Raw genomic sequence first — 16,884 nt, forward strand, 5'->3', positions numbered from 1 at the left:
AGAAGAAAAACAGTGCAAAGTGTATGCTATCAGGTATATTTTCTGATTATCTGCAGGTGGGAATGTTTATGAAGAACTAGGCATTTTTTAAGGAAAAACATTCATCCCTGAGCTGATCCTTGCTGTCACCTAGTCTGCACCCCCTTCTAACTGCACCTGTTATATTTAGAGATCATGTTGCATATAATTATATAATTATCTATTTTGGGATTTTATTGCTATGTTATGAGTGAAATATAATAGATCAGTCAGTATACGTGATTATAATTTTTAAAAAATGTTACCAATAATATTTGCACAATGAACTCTATGAAGAATGAGTAGAAATTGATTTTCAAGACATAGGGAGTCCTGAGAACCAGTGAGGGACATGTTTAAAAGGTCTCCAAGGCAGAAAGATTCTACTAACTCGAGATTATTTTTTCATATATGATTTATTTTTAATTTTATTTTCTTTTTATTTTATATTTTATTTATTTATTTTTTCATGTCAGATGGGTAGTGTGCTGACGTTGTAACAAGGTTTGTGGGAGGCACATGTCACTCAAGAGCGTGAACACCCAATTATCACACTCATGAACTACTAAAGGATCACCATATATGATTTTTAAAATAACTTCTAATGTATTATAGAAATGACCATCTGATGTTTCAAGACTTCATTCTCCAATAGAGAGAGTATGAATAGTTTACTGACCTTACTTGCAATTATTTTCAACCTCATTCTTCTCTGATTTTGCTTAATTGTCTATCCTCTAAAGAATTCCTACAAATGGGACTAATAACTATCTTTTACTTATCTTCCACAATTTTCAACTACTTTTCCATGCATTACTCTCCTGGCTCTGTAGGGATAATGAGCTCCATGCTTTGACTCGGGCCTCTTGAGCTATGTTTGAATGTCACCATGGTGATGGGGTACCAGTCAAGGCCCTACTGGGAATGAGATATGGCTCAAGGGCTGAGGCATACGTTTGGCAGAATTAGTTTAAGTCCTTGTGGCTGGGAGAGAATAGGAGGTAGACAGAGGTACATAAAACTACTTTCTGGCGCTGACAGGCCTTGAAGTCAAATTTAGTTCACTATTTCAAGGAAATAAATTTTGGTTTTTCAGCTTATCTCACTATTCAAATGAAAGGGTGGTCAAAATTCAGGCCCAGAAATATTGCTGTGTCATCTCTGTGTTAATGAGCCTACAGGGGTGTGTGTGTGTGTGTGTGTGTGTGTGTGTGTGTGAGTGACAGACAGACAGACAGACAGACAATTTTGTTTATAAACTGAGCTGAACATTAGGTTTTGAGTCTTCTATTTGTAGAGGTAGTTTGAAAGTAATTGGTGTTAGGGGAATGATTATTAGCAACCTCGTTATATCAAAGTGCCCTAACATTGGACAAATAATCCAGCTACTTCTTCCTAGACTCATTTAAGATCAGTACTGTTAAGAGATGTCCCCCCAAATACATAAACTCTAGGGAAATATGCTTCATTAAGAGTCCATAGTTAATGGTATAGTAATCATTTCACAACTGTGGGCTAGCATGTGGAAAAAATCACAATACAGATTTAAATCTAGGTTTTTCATTACATACTTTTAGATTATAAAACATGGCATTTTTCTAAAATGCCAAAGCCATTCCAATGAAGTTCTCAAATGGCTGTAGGGGAAAAGAAGAATCATTTATTGCCTAAAACCAAGAAAAAAAGAGAATCACTGGCTTAAAAGCTAAGGTCAAAAGAGGATTTGAGGTTACAAAATGTATTTTGGGTTTCTAAATGCAGGAAGTAAAGGACGAAAGAGATTACATAGGTAGTATTTGTAATTCTAATTTCAAGTGTTGCCCATGAAAATGAGGTCCTTACAGTGTCACAAGAAAAGCATTTCATGGACCACGAATGGGAGGATGAGATGCAGTGGTAAGGTTTACTGAAGTTGGAGCAAACACAAAAGACTGTACTGGGTTCAGCTCCATCCTGCTATGAAAGAAGTCCAGCCTTGTTTTCATCAAACCCAGAAGAAATGCCAAGGTCCAGAGATTTTGAGCCACACAAAAGCTTAGTACAGTTCAGCATCTGTCCCTCTCCAGCTATCATAGTCTCTATTCCCAGCTGCACTCTGGCTGGTGCTGCTTTGCTGTACTCAGGCACGCACTTGGAGTCTGCGTGGCTTCTAGGCCCACATGGCTGCTATGGAGAGACTGTGTGAGTGAACGGTGAAGTGTGTGTTACCCAGTGAAAGAAAAACAACTTCGTTAAGCTTCAGTTACATTATCTCATCCTTGGGAAGGACCAGGCATTCTTTCAAACTAACCAGTTTCCCAATCCTTCGTGAACCTGACGTTGGGTCCTTTCCCCAACCAATCCATTTCCTGTATCTTCTGTGGGTTCCATGTCCCTTATCCAATCAAATCCTTTTCCCAGGCTAGGCTCCACCCCTTATGGTCACTATCTTAGTTCCTGCTGTTTGTGGCTGACTTCTATTGGGCATGTGCCCAGCAGAGGAATTTCCCTTTTATTGTTTTATTCCTATGCCAACTTCTCTACCCCACAAAGTCGCCAGAGTGGACCTGTTGTATCCTGGGGAGATTAGAAAGCTGGTCCTTCCTCCCTACACAGAGGCGGGAGGAGTGGTGGGGCAATACTGAATCCCTGGGGTATCTGAAGCTCTAACATCCAAACTTAATGAGGCTCATTGTCCAATCAGCTCCCTAGTTTATTGTTCTTAATAATGACTGATTCCCTTTGCTTCCTTCCTTTATTAAGATATAGCTACCTATCCTAACACAATAATTTTGTGTGAAAACTAAAACTAACATTCTTTTATATCGGAGAAACATTACAATGCAGCATCTTACACAGTTTCCTCCTAACTGGTTCTTTGTGGGTCACTTTCCAGCTAGACCCTGGTGACAGGTTTTCTATGTCTGGAACATGTCATCCACAAATATTTAGGGGTTAGCAAAACTTAAGGATAATGACTGGATTGGTATGCAATTTCCTTGAGTGCTAGAACAGTGGTTCTCAAACTGTAGCCTGCACCAGAATCATCTGGAGGGCTTATTAAAATTATATTGTTGAACTCACTAGAGTTTCTGATTCAGTAGGTTTTGGATGGAACTGAGAATCTTCATTTCTAACAACTTTCCAGATGCTTTTCCAAGGAACACAAATTGACAGCCACTGTTCTGGACCACGGGTCTCAACCTTGGCTGCACATTACGATTACCTGAGGAGGTTTTTTAACTCTTGATGTCCAGGCTATTGCCCAGATCAGTATCAGAATCTGTGGTGGTCATGACTAGGCTTCAGTGTTTCTAGATCTCCCTAGTAGGTTCCAGTGTGCAGTCCAGGTTGGGAAACACTGTCCAATTTCCCAGGAGTCCTTAGCCCAGGCTATACAATAGAGTAATCTGGGAAAGTATTTTTTTAAATTGAGTTATAATTAAAATACAATTAAGCCCTGGCTGGCGTAGCTCAGTGGATTGAGCGCGGGCTGGGAACCAAAGTGTCCCAGGTTCGATTCCCAGCCAGGGTACATGCCTGGGTTGCAGGCCATAACCTCCAGCAACCACACATTGATATTTCTCTCTCTCTCTCTCTCTCTCTCTCTCTCCCTCCCTTCCCTCTCTAAAAATAAATAAATAAAATCTTTAAAAAAAAATACAATTAACATAACCCTTTTAAAGTGAACAAGGCAGTGATTATTTATTCAAAAAGTTCTACAACCATCACCACTATGTAACTCCAGAACATTTTAATTATTTCTAGGGAGATTTTGACAAAGTTCTGATATATGGGTCCTACTCTCAGAAAATCTGATTAAACTGGTCTGCTGAGTAAAGGCATGCATGTGTTTTTTTTAAGTGCCTCAGGTGATTCGTTTCACTTAACATATTATCATCTAAGTTTGTTTTGTTGTTCTACTACAGCTCATTTTTGGAGAAAAGTTCATATTACAGAACTTCCTTTTTTTAAGGCTGACAGTATTCCGTTGTAGGTATATACCATTGTGAGATCCTGCCATGATACTTCATGAAGGTCTAATTAATTTCTTTTGGCTACCACATGTTATTCCATTTTAAGCAACTACCCTGTCATACTTACCTATTTCCATAGTGAGGGACACACATGTTGCCTCCAACATCCATTGCCATTGACATCCATAGTACAGTATCTCTTTACATGTCCTCTTCATTATCATTATCTTTATGCAGTGGAATATAACCAGCAGTGGAATCCCTGAATAACATACTTAGTATCACTAAATCCCATTTCATTGCAATCCAAAATGATCACTTCAGATTATGCTCCTAAGCAGTTTGCAAGAGGGTCCATATTTTCTTACTAGCAGGTGTTATATTCATGATTAAAATTTTCTTCTATGAATAGTATCAAGTAATAGTGTTAAGTTTGCTGGTTATAAGTGAGATTGGACATCTCCATTACACTGGTTTTTCATCATTTAGTTTTCAGTGAATTGCCTATTCATACCTTTTGCCTGTTTTTCTATCTTTTCCTTGTGAATTTTTGAGAATTTGTTATATATCCTAGAAATTAATGGTATGCCTGTTATAGGCATTGTGAAGATCATCCAGTATGTGAGTCACTTTTTAACACTGTGTGAAGTTGCCTTTATTCTGTAGGAACCTTGAATCATTTGATGCAGTCAAACTCAAACTCCACCTCCAATCTCCTTAGAAATTGTACTTTGAGGGTCATTTTTAAGACATCTTTTTCTACCCTGGTGTCCCAAAGTTTCTCCTGCAGGGTCTACTTCATAACTCTATTATTTGTCATTTGTTCTTTCATGAGTAACATGTATTGTTTGGCCTATTATAGTTTTTCTTAATATCTGTAGTATTTCTAATATCTGCTAAGTCAAGTTCCTTATTGGTTCTTCCTTTTCAAAATTGTTTTAGCTATCTAAGATTATTGTTGTCCATATTAACCTTAGAAGCAGTTTATCCAGTTATCCCAAAATGTTTTGCTGAAACCTGTATTGAAATTGCATTAAATTCATAGGTCCATTTGTGGAAATCTGTCTCTTTAAATTGTGAAGATATCAAACATTGTTGGATTTCCCAAATCTTTCTTAAAAGAATTTTGAAACTTCCTCTATAAATATTTGCATTAGGTTGGCTCCTGGACAGTTTTTAGCTTTTGTGTTTTTGTATATGATGTTCTATCTCCTATAGGCTTTTCTAATTGGTTATTGTTAGCATTAAAAATGTTCTTTGTCTTTATTTAATAATACTTTACTTCTCAATCTTGCTGACCTTGGACTCCTTTATTACTTTTCATAGTTTAGTATTTCTCTTATATTTTATGCAATTATTGTATAATCTACAAACAATGGCAATGTTGCCTCCTCCCTTCTAAATTTTATTTCTCTTATTTCAATTTATTGTCTGAGTGTGTTGGCAAAACCTTCGATACTATGTTGATCAGTAGCATTCAGAGAAATTAGCCTTGTTTACTTCCAGACCTAAATGCACTTATGAAACCCACTGTCCTATCTTCTTGGTTAGGAATGTGGTAGCTTTCCCATAGGCTTTTATCTGTCTGTGGTGGGGAAGGGGTTGAAGGCAGAACTTTGCTAAAAAGATATATGTACATGAAAAGTTTATATAACACAAAGCCAAGTACTCATTATACCAAAAGCTGGGTAATTATGGTAAAAATGCATTTTGAGTTTATACTTGAGTGATTATTACAATCCAAATTAAATCCCCTTCTTTTCCTTTCTATTTTCTCACAGTTAAAAAGGGCTGTGGAGCCCCTCTGTCTCTCAACACCCCCAAAGTCTTCCACGACATGTGCTGGCTGGCTTTTTTATCTCTTCCTCTACCCATCCTCCTTTCCCACTTTGTTATATGGCATAACTTAACTTCTCTCCCAGACAAAAATAAGTCTTCCTCTTTGGGAAGGAAGAAATAAAATATCCATATAGCAAGTGGGACCAGAGAGAGTGCTGTGAACATACCCACTGGTAATTTTCATCTTTTCTGTTTACGTGATTTGGCACAATGGGGCAGATGCCCTATTGGTAGAGATATCTGAAAACTTTAGTTCTTTTGGCCCTATATCCTTCTGCCCTACCAGCCTAAGTATGATTTGTTCAATACGACATCTGCCTCCATTGCTGTTGTGTCCTATTTATGTAATCTAATAGAGCTTTATTTATTTATTTAGACATCTGTATCACACTGCTGATCCCTTCTGAAATTATACTTGAGTAAGCCTCCAGTGTTACCCAGTTATCTATATAATAAATTTTTGGATCTAATACAAAACTTTTTATATTTGTTCTTTTTAAAAGTTAATTCTGATGCTCTAGCTTATGGAGAGTTTTAGAAACTCGGCTCGGTTACCCAACATGCTATCTCATGCTCCAATCATCCTGTCATCTGTAGAATATGATAGGAAGGCCATCAGTGTGCTTACCCAAACCTTTAATAAATATGTCAAAAAGGACAGGGTCAGGAAAGGACCCTGGGGCACACCACTATAAAATTTCCTTCAGGTTGACATGGAATTAGCATTCTTCGACATAACTCTTCAATTATTGATGAAGTCACCTGCCTCCATTCCACATTTCTACACATTATTCACAAAGATTTTATAAGAAACACTGTCACCTTCCTTGCCAAAATACTAACACACTGTGTGGGCAGCATTTTCTTGACCTACCTGATCAGTAAATCTATGTGTTATTCAGTCCTACTTCAGCTTCAGATGACAGAATTTCAGTTTAAACTAGATTTGGCAAAAAAGATAATTTATAATACCATCAGAGCACCAGTTCTCTCCATCTCTCTGCTCTACCACCCTCTGTGTTGCCTCTAACGCTGTCTCTCCAGTCCTGGAATCCGGATGGCTGCCAGCAGCAGGAGAGTTCCCCCCCCCCCCACCAGATCCCCCAGTATCCTAGAACTGAGCCTCATTGTCTCCGACTGGATCATGAGCCCGCCTCTAAACCAAACCCACGGAGAACAGATGATCTGGATGGCCAACTCTGGGTCAAATGCCCACATTTGAAGCCAGAGTTCAACTCTGTCCCACCAAAATTGCATGAGCTGTGAAAGCCTCAAAGATAACAGTGCTATCAAAAGAATGAATGGGTATTTTATATACCTAAGAAAATGTCCTACTTCTGAGTGTAGGTTTCGAAGTACCTCCTGAACATATTCTTATCTACAACTCAAGGATCATCCAGATATATATAACCAGTTAGTTTACTTATGTATAGCCAATTAAATATACATGTATAAAATTATGCAGTTGGAAGCAATTCTAAACAGTATATCAGCAGCAGTTCATTTCTATAGGGATGACTAAGGAGTGTTTTCTATTCTGCAGCTGGCCAACTGACTTCAAACCTACTCACCACAGAAATCTGGGCAAGAGAGTCCTTTACAGATGAGCGGTAGGCATGGTATGTATGCATTTTGTATGCGTTTTATGGTGAGCTGTCCTGCTACAAAGAGAAAATTTCTTGGCCCTGATCCATCTGAATGGCAATGGTAATACATGATTCAAAGTATGGTGGCCCTAAAGCAATAGGAAATGCCAGGGTTGAAAGCTATAAGAATAAGAGCTATATTTTGGCTTTAACATAACTCTTAGAATCTGAGGCTGAATTACTTTTTCAGAGATGGAGTCTCCAGATTTGCTTAATGATCTAATTGGTTTGTCACCAAGACACTTTCCCAGGTACCTTTTTCTTTAAAGTGAGAGTACTTTTATTAAAATTGTTTTAAATTTATTGACAAGAGAGAGAAACCGATTTGTTCTACTCATTTATGCATTCATTGGTGGCCTCCTACATGTGCCCTGACTGGGGACCAAACCCACACCTTCGGTGCATTAGGACGATGCTCCAACCAACTGAGCTACCTGGCTAGGGCCTCTAGGTGCTTAATTTTCTCTATGCCATTTGCATTCAAGTCCATAGAGAAGTGTCGCCTTGTAGGAATCTGCTAATGAAAGAGTACATCAATGTACCATGGAGAAGATAATCTTAAGGAACACTTTAAGGGGATGCTTTTGGAGGAGGTAATTTGGAGACTTTAAATGATGAAAGTGATCTAGAATCATTTGTAACCAGACACAAGGGCTAAGTGAGGGCACTTCAGGCCTAACTGCCTTACAAGAACAGCTTTCTGATGTCTCTGCCCTCAGCCATCCCAGAAAGAAAGCCAACAGCAACAAAAGCAGGCCTGTACTCCCACTGTCTGGTCACCCTAAACAATACAATCTGGCCTTGGCCTGAACTATTCAATATGTACTCTATAGGTACTACGGAGTGACTTGTCTCTTTCCTGTTCTTATCTTACAGAGTGTTCTGTGCTTTGTGTTAGGTGGACTTCATGTGACATCAGAGCCAGTATCTGGGCAGCTGTACAATCACCATGTCTTCCACTGAAAGGAAGATAGGCAGGCAGCAGAGAAATAACAAAAGGATTGTCAGTTGTCAGGTATATATCAAGCTTTGTCTTAATGTACTAGATAGGAAAGCAAAAATCTGTTGGAAATGTTTGTGGATATGATATGCATATTAGGACATGAAGAACCACCCTCAGAAAATGTAAGGAAAACAGTGGCTATTTCAGGAACAAAGAAGACCAATAGACCACCTTTTTTTTTTTGACAAGGTAAAGCCAAACTGTATAAACATAGGACTGCTACGGCATCCTAGCATTTTGCAGACTGATCGATAACATTAAATGCTGTAGTTAAGTCTGACAAAATGAAACTAGCAAGAACATATCAATAAACACAAAGAACCTGATCGTTATCACTTCTAGGATGTAAAAAACAACAACAAAATCGTAATTTATCTGAGTGTCCTACCACTACAAAATAAGGCAGAGTCTTAATTTCCTTTCCCATTTTCACAATAAGAAAGTCAATCCAGTACTCCAGGCACTATTACATTAAGACTTGATATAGTCACTATATAGTAGGTTTTCCTTCTAAGAAATTGATAAATTTTTAATGAAGAGTAGAGAGACAGAGGCCAACATGAATGAGTAATTCATTCAAATACCATTGACTTTTGTCTTTAGAGTTGTTCTTTTTCCATATTACATAATAAATAATGTTCTTTGGAATTTAATTTTTCTGACACTAAAACATACATACCTAATAAATCTTTTTGGATTTACATTCTTGAAATTAACATTCTTGAAAAACTTGCATTTGGAACAAATAAAAATAAAATAAGGGAACTATCTTAAAACCTATATTTTAGATTAGGCTGAACAGTCAATAGTACCCACTTAAGAATAAAAAAAATCTGTTTGGCTGTGTGGCTTCTGCTTCTAATGCTTTCTCAACACGTTAAGGCTATCAACATTCTCTGTGCTCTAGGTACACGGGAGGAGTAGACACTATAGAGTTCTGACACTAATGGAGCCTTGAGATGCCCAACTGCATCAGTGCTACACAAAACCATCCAGATGCATGGTTGTCAAATGTAGGGATCAGTTCCATACCTTTCAGTTCAACAAGTTTCCACTGAGCACTTAAAGTACAGAGATGTAGTGAGAAAGCTAGAGATAAGCAAGGTGCAGAAGATGTGATTCCAGTCCGGAAGATATTCGTCACCTAAGAAGTATCCCAAATATACACACATGAGCTAAATAGTCAGGATCAATGTGATATGATGATATTTATCAAGCTACGAGCAAACATACTAAGTGGGTGGAATTAACTAAAATATTTTTTGACACTTTGAATAAAACTGTAAAGGAAATGACAGGGTCGCCTTTTGGTCCCAGTTAGTGCTCATTCATCTATAACGTCACTGAAAGAGTGGTCCAATCAGACAGCAGTATCTTTAAATGAAGGAAGCCACTGGAGATGCTCTTGGTGAGTTAAAAGGATGTGTTTTCTGGAATTGAGTGTGTTTTTCTAGAGACCACAGCAGTGCTCTGCTCAAAAAACTGCCAATGAGATGTTCCGTACAACTTCTGGGTGGCTTCTAACCAGATAACTGGTACCTGGAGGGCAGCCCTGTCTGTGCAACAGAAACAGCAGCTGAATAAGATAACTCACTCATATGAAAAAAGGTCACATGGAGGAAACAAACAAAAAAAATAAACAAATGGGACCACACCAAACCAAAAAGTTTTTGGACAACAAAGGAAACCATTGACAAAACGAAAAGGCAATCTACTAAATGGGAGAAAATATTCACGAATGATACATCCAATAAGGGGATAACACACAAAATATATAAGGAATCATACAACTTAACACCAAAAACAAACAATTTAATTTAAAAATGGGCAGAGGATCTAAACTAACATTTCTCTAAAGAGGACATAAAGATGGTCAACAGACATATGAAAAGTGCACAAGGTTACTAATCACCAGAGACATGCATTTAAGAACCACAACGAGATACCATCTCACACCTGTCAGAATGCCTATCATCAATAAATTAACAAACAAGTGCTGGTGAAGATATGGATAAAAGGGAACCCTCATGCATTGTTGGTTGGTAAACTTGGTGTAGACACTCTAGAAAACAGTATGGAGGTTCTTCAAAAAATTTTAAAAGTGGAACTACCATTTGACTTAGCAATTCTGCTTCTGGGTATTTATCCAAAGAAATTCAAAACACTAATTTGAAAAGATATATGTGCACTGTAGCATTATTTACAATAGCCAAGATATGGAAGCAAACTAAATGCCTATCAGTAGGTAGATGTATAAAGAGGTGGTACATGTGTACAAGGGACTATTACTTAGACATAAAGAAGAATAAAATCTTAGCATTTGCAACATCATAGATGGACCTAGAGGGAATTATGGTAAGTGAAATAATTCAGACAGAAAAAAGCAAGTACCTTATGGTTTCCCTTATACATAGAATCTAAAAAACAAAATAAATAATAAACAAAAAAGAAACTCATAGATAAAGAGAACAAATTGGTGGTAACCAGGTAGGAGGGAGTTGGGGGGAAGGGTGAAAAGGTGAAAAGGATTAAGAAATACAAATTGCTGTTATAAAAATAGTCATGTGGATGTAAAGTACAGCATAGAGATTATAGTCAATAATATTGTAATAGCTATGTAACAACTATGTATAGTGTCAGATGAGTATGAGGCTTATCGGGGTAATCACTTCATAAGATATGTAACTGTCTAATCACTATATTTTACACCTGAAACCAACATAATATTGTATGTCACCTGTAACTGAAATAAATAAAAGATTGCTTAGAGAATAAAACCTATAGAAAATTTAGACAACCAAATAAAAGTGAAAAAATATACTGTATTTCGAAGAAGGAAAGTGTCTTGAGAAATTTCCAAGGGTGTTTTTAAATGAACCACATCTACAGGAGTAAGGTTTCAATTAAACCAATTAAAATAAATTAAGAAAAATAGCTAGGTAAGATAATATACTAGGTAAGATAAAATAACTAAGTAAAATTAATAAGCATTGCTACTGATCTGTGCCATTCCTTCTGGACTGTATCTGAATAAGAGACATTTAATCTATGTTGAATGAAGAGTCTTGAATTTGATTATGGCTCTGGTTGTGATATAGTCAATGCCTATGCTTTTGAGAATTTCTTTTTTCTTTTCTCTTTTTAATTCTCACTTGAGTGTATGTTTATATGTTTATTGATTTTTAGAGAGAGAGGAAGGGAGGAGAGAGAGAGAGAAGACAAACATTGATTGGTTGCCTCCCAATTGAGCCCAGACCAGGGATTGAACCTGCAATGTAGGCGCGTGCCCTGACTGGGAATCAAACCCACAACCTTTTTGTGGTGTACAGGATGATGCTCCAACCAACTGAACCACCTGGCCAGGGTGAGAATTTTTTTTCTCCTATGACCTTCACTACGTGATGGAAACCATAGCTCTATATTTTAGTTGCTTTGATCCATGAAATTTCCTTAATTATTCATCACTTCACACCTGTAGACTTAAGCCTCCTGTGGTTGACTCTCCAGTTTCTTATCACCATTAGGTTGTAGAGTGATGTGGTTGACAGCACGAAGGCTGCTGTCTCCAAATCGTGACCCCAAGATTTACCATTTGGCTTACCTTAGACAACTTATGCCTGTCCCTATGGTTCCTTATTTATGAAATGGAGGAAATAAGAGACATTCCTCATGTGGGGTTGGGAACATAACAGTGATCATGTAAGAAAGGCCAAGCACAATGCCTGGTCTACAGTAGGCTTTTAAATATAGCTGCTATTATTGCCCTAGCCAGGTAGCTAAGTTGGTTGGAGTGTCATCTTGATGCACTGCAGCCATGGGTTTGATCCCCAGTCAGGGTACATGCAACAAGCAGCCAATAATGCATGGATTCGTGTAACAACAGATCGATGTTTCTCTCTCTCCTTTCCTCTCTCTCTCTCCTTTCCTCTCTCTCTCTAAAAATAGCTAAATAAATTTTAAATAATTGTTTAAAATATTTGCTATTATAATCCTTAAAATAAAAATAATATTAACTTTAATGAACATGGATACAAAGTTAATATTTTTGTGCTATGGCTTAATATTATCATTGAATACTTGCCTGTCTAATTGTCCCAGTTATGGTCAACAACTAATTCCAGGGGGGCTTCCAAATTGTTTCGGGTCTTTTCTGAGTCTGTTAAATGAGGTTGATGAAGATCCTGACCTGACTTGCAAAGACCTATCCCAGGTTCACCTTCACTTTTGGAAAGACAAGAACTGGACCAGACTTGCAGGCAAGTGGTTAACTTTTATCAAACATTTATCTTTTGCTCTTCTTTTTCTCTTATCGAGTTTTCTACCTTCTAATTTTTACATTTGCAGTGTTTATGACTTACTATATGTTTCTCCTATTATATTGTAAAGCCCAGGGGGAGGTGAATCTTTGTTTTATTCACAGATGTATCACAGTTGCCTAGAAACATTCCTGGTGCATAGTAGGAGCTCAAGAAACATTTGTTGAAATATAAGGCAATGAGCACCACAAAGATGTGAAAGTTCCTTATTTCAGTTTCCCTGCTTTATACAGTGTTCATTCAATAAGTGTGGGTTAATTAGGGCTGTCATGAATATACAGCCTTCCAGTTTGTACACTGAACAGCCCTCCAAGATGCCTGTCACAGAGCATACAATCTCTAACCGTTCCTGAGATATGCAGAGCAGAGGCTTTCTGGTTTAGTGCCAACTACGTGTGCCTTACTTGTGGCTAGTATAAAATATAGTCCTGTCACCAGAGGTGCTTACTAACCAGTTGAAGAGACAGAACAGTTACAGAGAAAGGGACAACAAAAAATACGACTTCGCAAGTGGCATCTCAAGCGCAACAGTGAGGGTGTTGGCATGGGGGCTGGCATACCATTGCAGGGGAATGGCAAAGGAAAGGCTTAGAGGCAGAAGTCCATTGACATGTTTTGTTTTGTTTTTTAATTTTTATTTATTTATTTTTAGACCGAGGGGAAGAGAGCGAGAAAGAGAAATAGAGAAACATCAATGTGTGGTTGCCTCTCACGTGCCCCACACTGGGGACATGGCCTGCAACCCAGGCATGTGCCCTGACAGAGAATCGAACCCATGACCCTCTGGTTCACAGGCTGGCACTCAATCCACTGAGCCACACCAGCCAGGACGACATGTTTTCAAGATTTATGAGACTATGGCAGAGCCTGTGACGAGCGAAGCAGAAAGTGTTGATATGGGAAAAGAAAATGTTCACCACAGACATGTCTCTTCCAAATACTGAGTGCTCACAGCTAACAGGCTCTCTGCCCTCATGGAAATTACAGTTTATTGGGGAAGGGGGTGACTGAATTAATTAAGTAATAACTCACATGTAAAACTATCTCTCCTTAGAAGCACTTAATACAGTAAACATGTTATTAAACATGAGTATAAGGGGATTTTACCAAGATCAAGGAAGTCATGGAAAGGCTCCTTTGAAGAAAGAGAAGAGAGGAGGAAATATGTCTGCATCTCCTCTATTGACTTAAGAACCTAAAGTATTCCACTTTGCTTTGTGTTCTGAAGCAACATACTAGACACAGGCACATACTATACTTGTGTTTCTGTTGAGTGAATGAATGAAGTAGGTGGATCTCAGAGAGCCTTTCATGTTGAGTACAGGCTATGAATTATGTTCCAAATTACATCACACTGTGAGCACACTTCATTCAGACTGGTGGGAAAGTCCATTTCAGTCATCATTTTGCTCTCTCTCATTCTAGGATCAGACCAGAATGGTGTGATCTGGGAAGCTTACCTGGATCCCAGAAAAAAAAAAAAAAAGGATCAACCCTCTGTTATCTATTCCAGTCCAAAGATGTTGACCATGTTTATTCACTGTGTCCATAATAGCCCCTTGAAGTCCTGTGACTATCTGCTGTTGGAAAAATACACAAGCATATAGAAATTTTTGCTAAAACTGCAACATGGTCTTGCTTCCCAGAGAGATCCTAAAGCCATAGCTCTGGATATCTCACCTTTTTTTGAGGGCACTGCCATAGAAGATACACTCTATTTCCTACCACACAACCTCCAAGCCCTTTTCTGAATTTGAAGCGATCATCCTGTCTCTCCTCTAGTTACCTTCAAAGTCTTCCAAGAAGGCTTTGGGGTTTGAAGGTTTTACGGGAGTACTTTGAGGTTACCAGTTAATACAAACCTCCCCCCTAAGGAAGAAGAGAGCCTTTGTGGAATGGGGTTTCCTAATTAATTAATATCTCAAGGTGTTTTTCTGCCTCACCTGGATTGGAACATTTGAGGACAATAATGTTTTCAAGTGGTGAAATGATTCTTCTCGCAGCAGGGCGCAGAGTGGACTCCAGAGCGAAGGCATTATCGGCCACCTAGTTAGAAGCTGATTGCCAAAATCTAGACATGATGTGAAACATCCTGGACCTTAGTGGTAGCAGAAGACAGGAGATACAGGGCAGACAGTAGAGGCATATAATGACTGTAGTAACCAATTAGATATGAAGATTGTTTGAGAAGGAGGAGTCACAGACAAACATGAGCTTTGGAGTCTCAGTGAGTGGAAGACACTGGCTTGGAGGGATGGGAAGGGAAACAGGGAATATGATGATATGAAAGTGTTAGCAGGGTTGTTATTGATGTAGAGAGAGTCAACTAGATGATGAAGTTGTGAGGGTGAAGCTCTAAAAAGAGTTCATTTCTAGGGAGGAAAACTTTGTGACTCACTTGAAAATGTGAAGATGAATGAGAACTCTAGAGGAAAAGAAGTGAGGAATCCAAGACAAGGCAGGGCCTTGGAGGTAGGTGATGTTTGGGCACAGGCAGCTAAAGTTCAGAAAACATTTCATGAAAAAGAAAAGAATTTCTTCAGAGCACTGTTCCTGAAGCCTCAGAGTCAAGGTAGGGTCGGTGAAACTAGAAACTTTAGATAGGACAGCAGGAATGAGAAGGCCCACTCCCTAAGATTAAATTAGGAAAGTGATATTAAAAAGTATGTAGAGTATGCTTCTATAATCTTTGCAAGAACATATTTACTCATTTAGTGGGAAGGCAAAAGAAGGAGTTCAGAAAAACAGAAGAAGAAAAGGATACAGTGCTTGTGGAGGCATTCTTTAAGGAACCTTACAGTGAAAGATGATGAGAAGTGTGACAATAACTGCAGGTTGTTGGAGAATAAAATAAAGGTTTGTTTTCTCTTTCCACATACCTCAAGAAAATATCTTTTCTGAGGGACAGTATCAGAAAAGTATCAGAATGATACTGTTAAAGGAAATAACCAGGTTCCTACAACTTTTTCCCATTTGTAGACAGTCCTAGTGAAAGTTGTTTGTCTAGATTATTTGGCTTGGGCTCTCCTATGACTCAGTAAATGATTAATTGTCTGTTTCTGTGGCTTTCTGAAAGAGACATTCACCACCATGGCACAGTCTGCGAATGACAATGGATTTCTTATTCTCTGTTGCCATCGTGGTCACCAAAGTTGACCACTCCTGCCCAGTGCCGGTCAGCTCGCTGCAGAGGAAATACGAAAGAGAATGAGAAGTGGGAAGGACATGTACACTTCAAGCCCACAGAGATCTGAAGGGCTAGGTCTAGACTGTGCTCTTTTCAGAATTTGGGTTAGAAATAGCAGAGATAGAGTCCTGAAGAACAGCGCTGCTGGCGCTATGACTCACCGTTGGAGGATTTCATTAGGAGGGGCAGTATGTGTCAGTCAGCCAGTCCTCAGGAAATCATGACTGCCTGCTTATTCCCCCAAATCCTGCAAAGTTTAGCTGGAGAGGGTAGGAGTCTGGGGGTGGAAACTTTGACACTGTAATGATTTCTTTGCCTAAATCCAATCTTTTCTATTTCAAGTCATGAAAAGACATTTTTAGATGGATTGATAGGCATACACACATACAGAGCACATATATATATATTATCTTTTCATAAACATTTACCTGTCAATGTCTGTAACTTAGGGTGCCTTTAAATAAAATCTCAACCGAATTAACCTAAAATAAAATGTTCTCTATGCAAGTTCCCAAAAGAAGATGAACCCCAAGAAAGACTACTTAAATTCATTCCAGAGAAAATGAGGAATAAATGAGAATACCAGGTAGAGTTAGAGGGTTATTCTGATGAACTGATTTCTATATAATATGAAGGAAGATTAGAGCTCATAGGGTTTCTGAATTTTAAAATAAATCACTGCATGGAAGCTGAGGAAATATTACTAAGAATTTTGTTCTGATGTCTGGTTAACACTTTCCTCCCTTTGTAGAATTCTGCATTTTGGAAGGAAAGCACAATTTAGACAGTCCTTTCACTCATTCAGCAAAAAAGGCATTGAGGCTTCCCATTAGCCAGGCATGATGCTGGGCTCTGGATAAGATGTTTATTGAAAAAGAGACCTCTCTCCCTCATGATGCTGAGAGACTACTGGGGGTGG

The 16,884-nt window shown here is 38.4% G+C and overlaps 1 non-coding gene across 1 annotated transcript; it reads right to left on the bottom strand.

Annotated features, from left to right (window-relative positions):
- Window positions 1-488: 488 nt before the first annotated feature.
- Window positions 489-592, bottom strand: LOC114514693. The gene has a single exon (XR_003686103.1). It is a non-coding gene; the product is annotated as a small nucleolar RNA U13 (small nucleolar RNA).
- Window positions 593-16,884: the final 16,292 nt, after the last annotated feature.

Source organism: Phyllostomus discolor, chromosome 3, assembly GCF_004126475.2.
Source record: "Phyllostomus discolor isolate MPI-MPIP mPhyDis1 chromosome 3, mPhyDis1.pri.v3, whole genome shotgun sequence".
NCBI lineage: Eukaryota > Metazoa > Chordata > Mammalia > Chiroptera > Phyllostomidae > Phyllostomus > Phyllostomus discolor.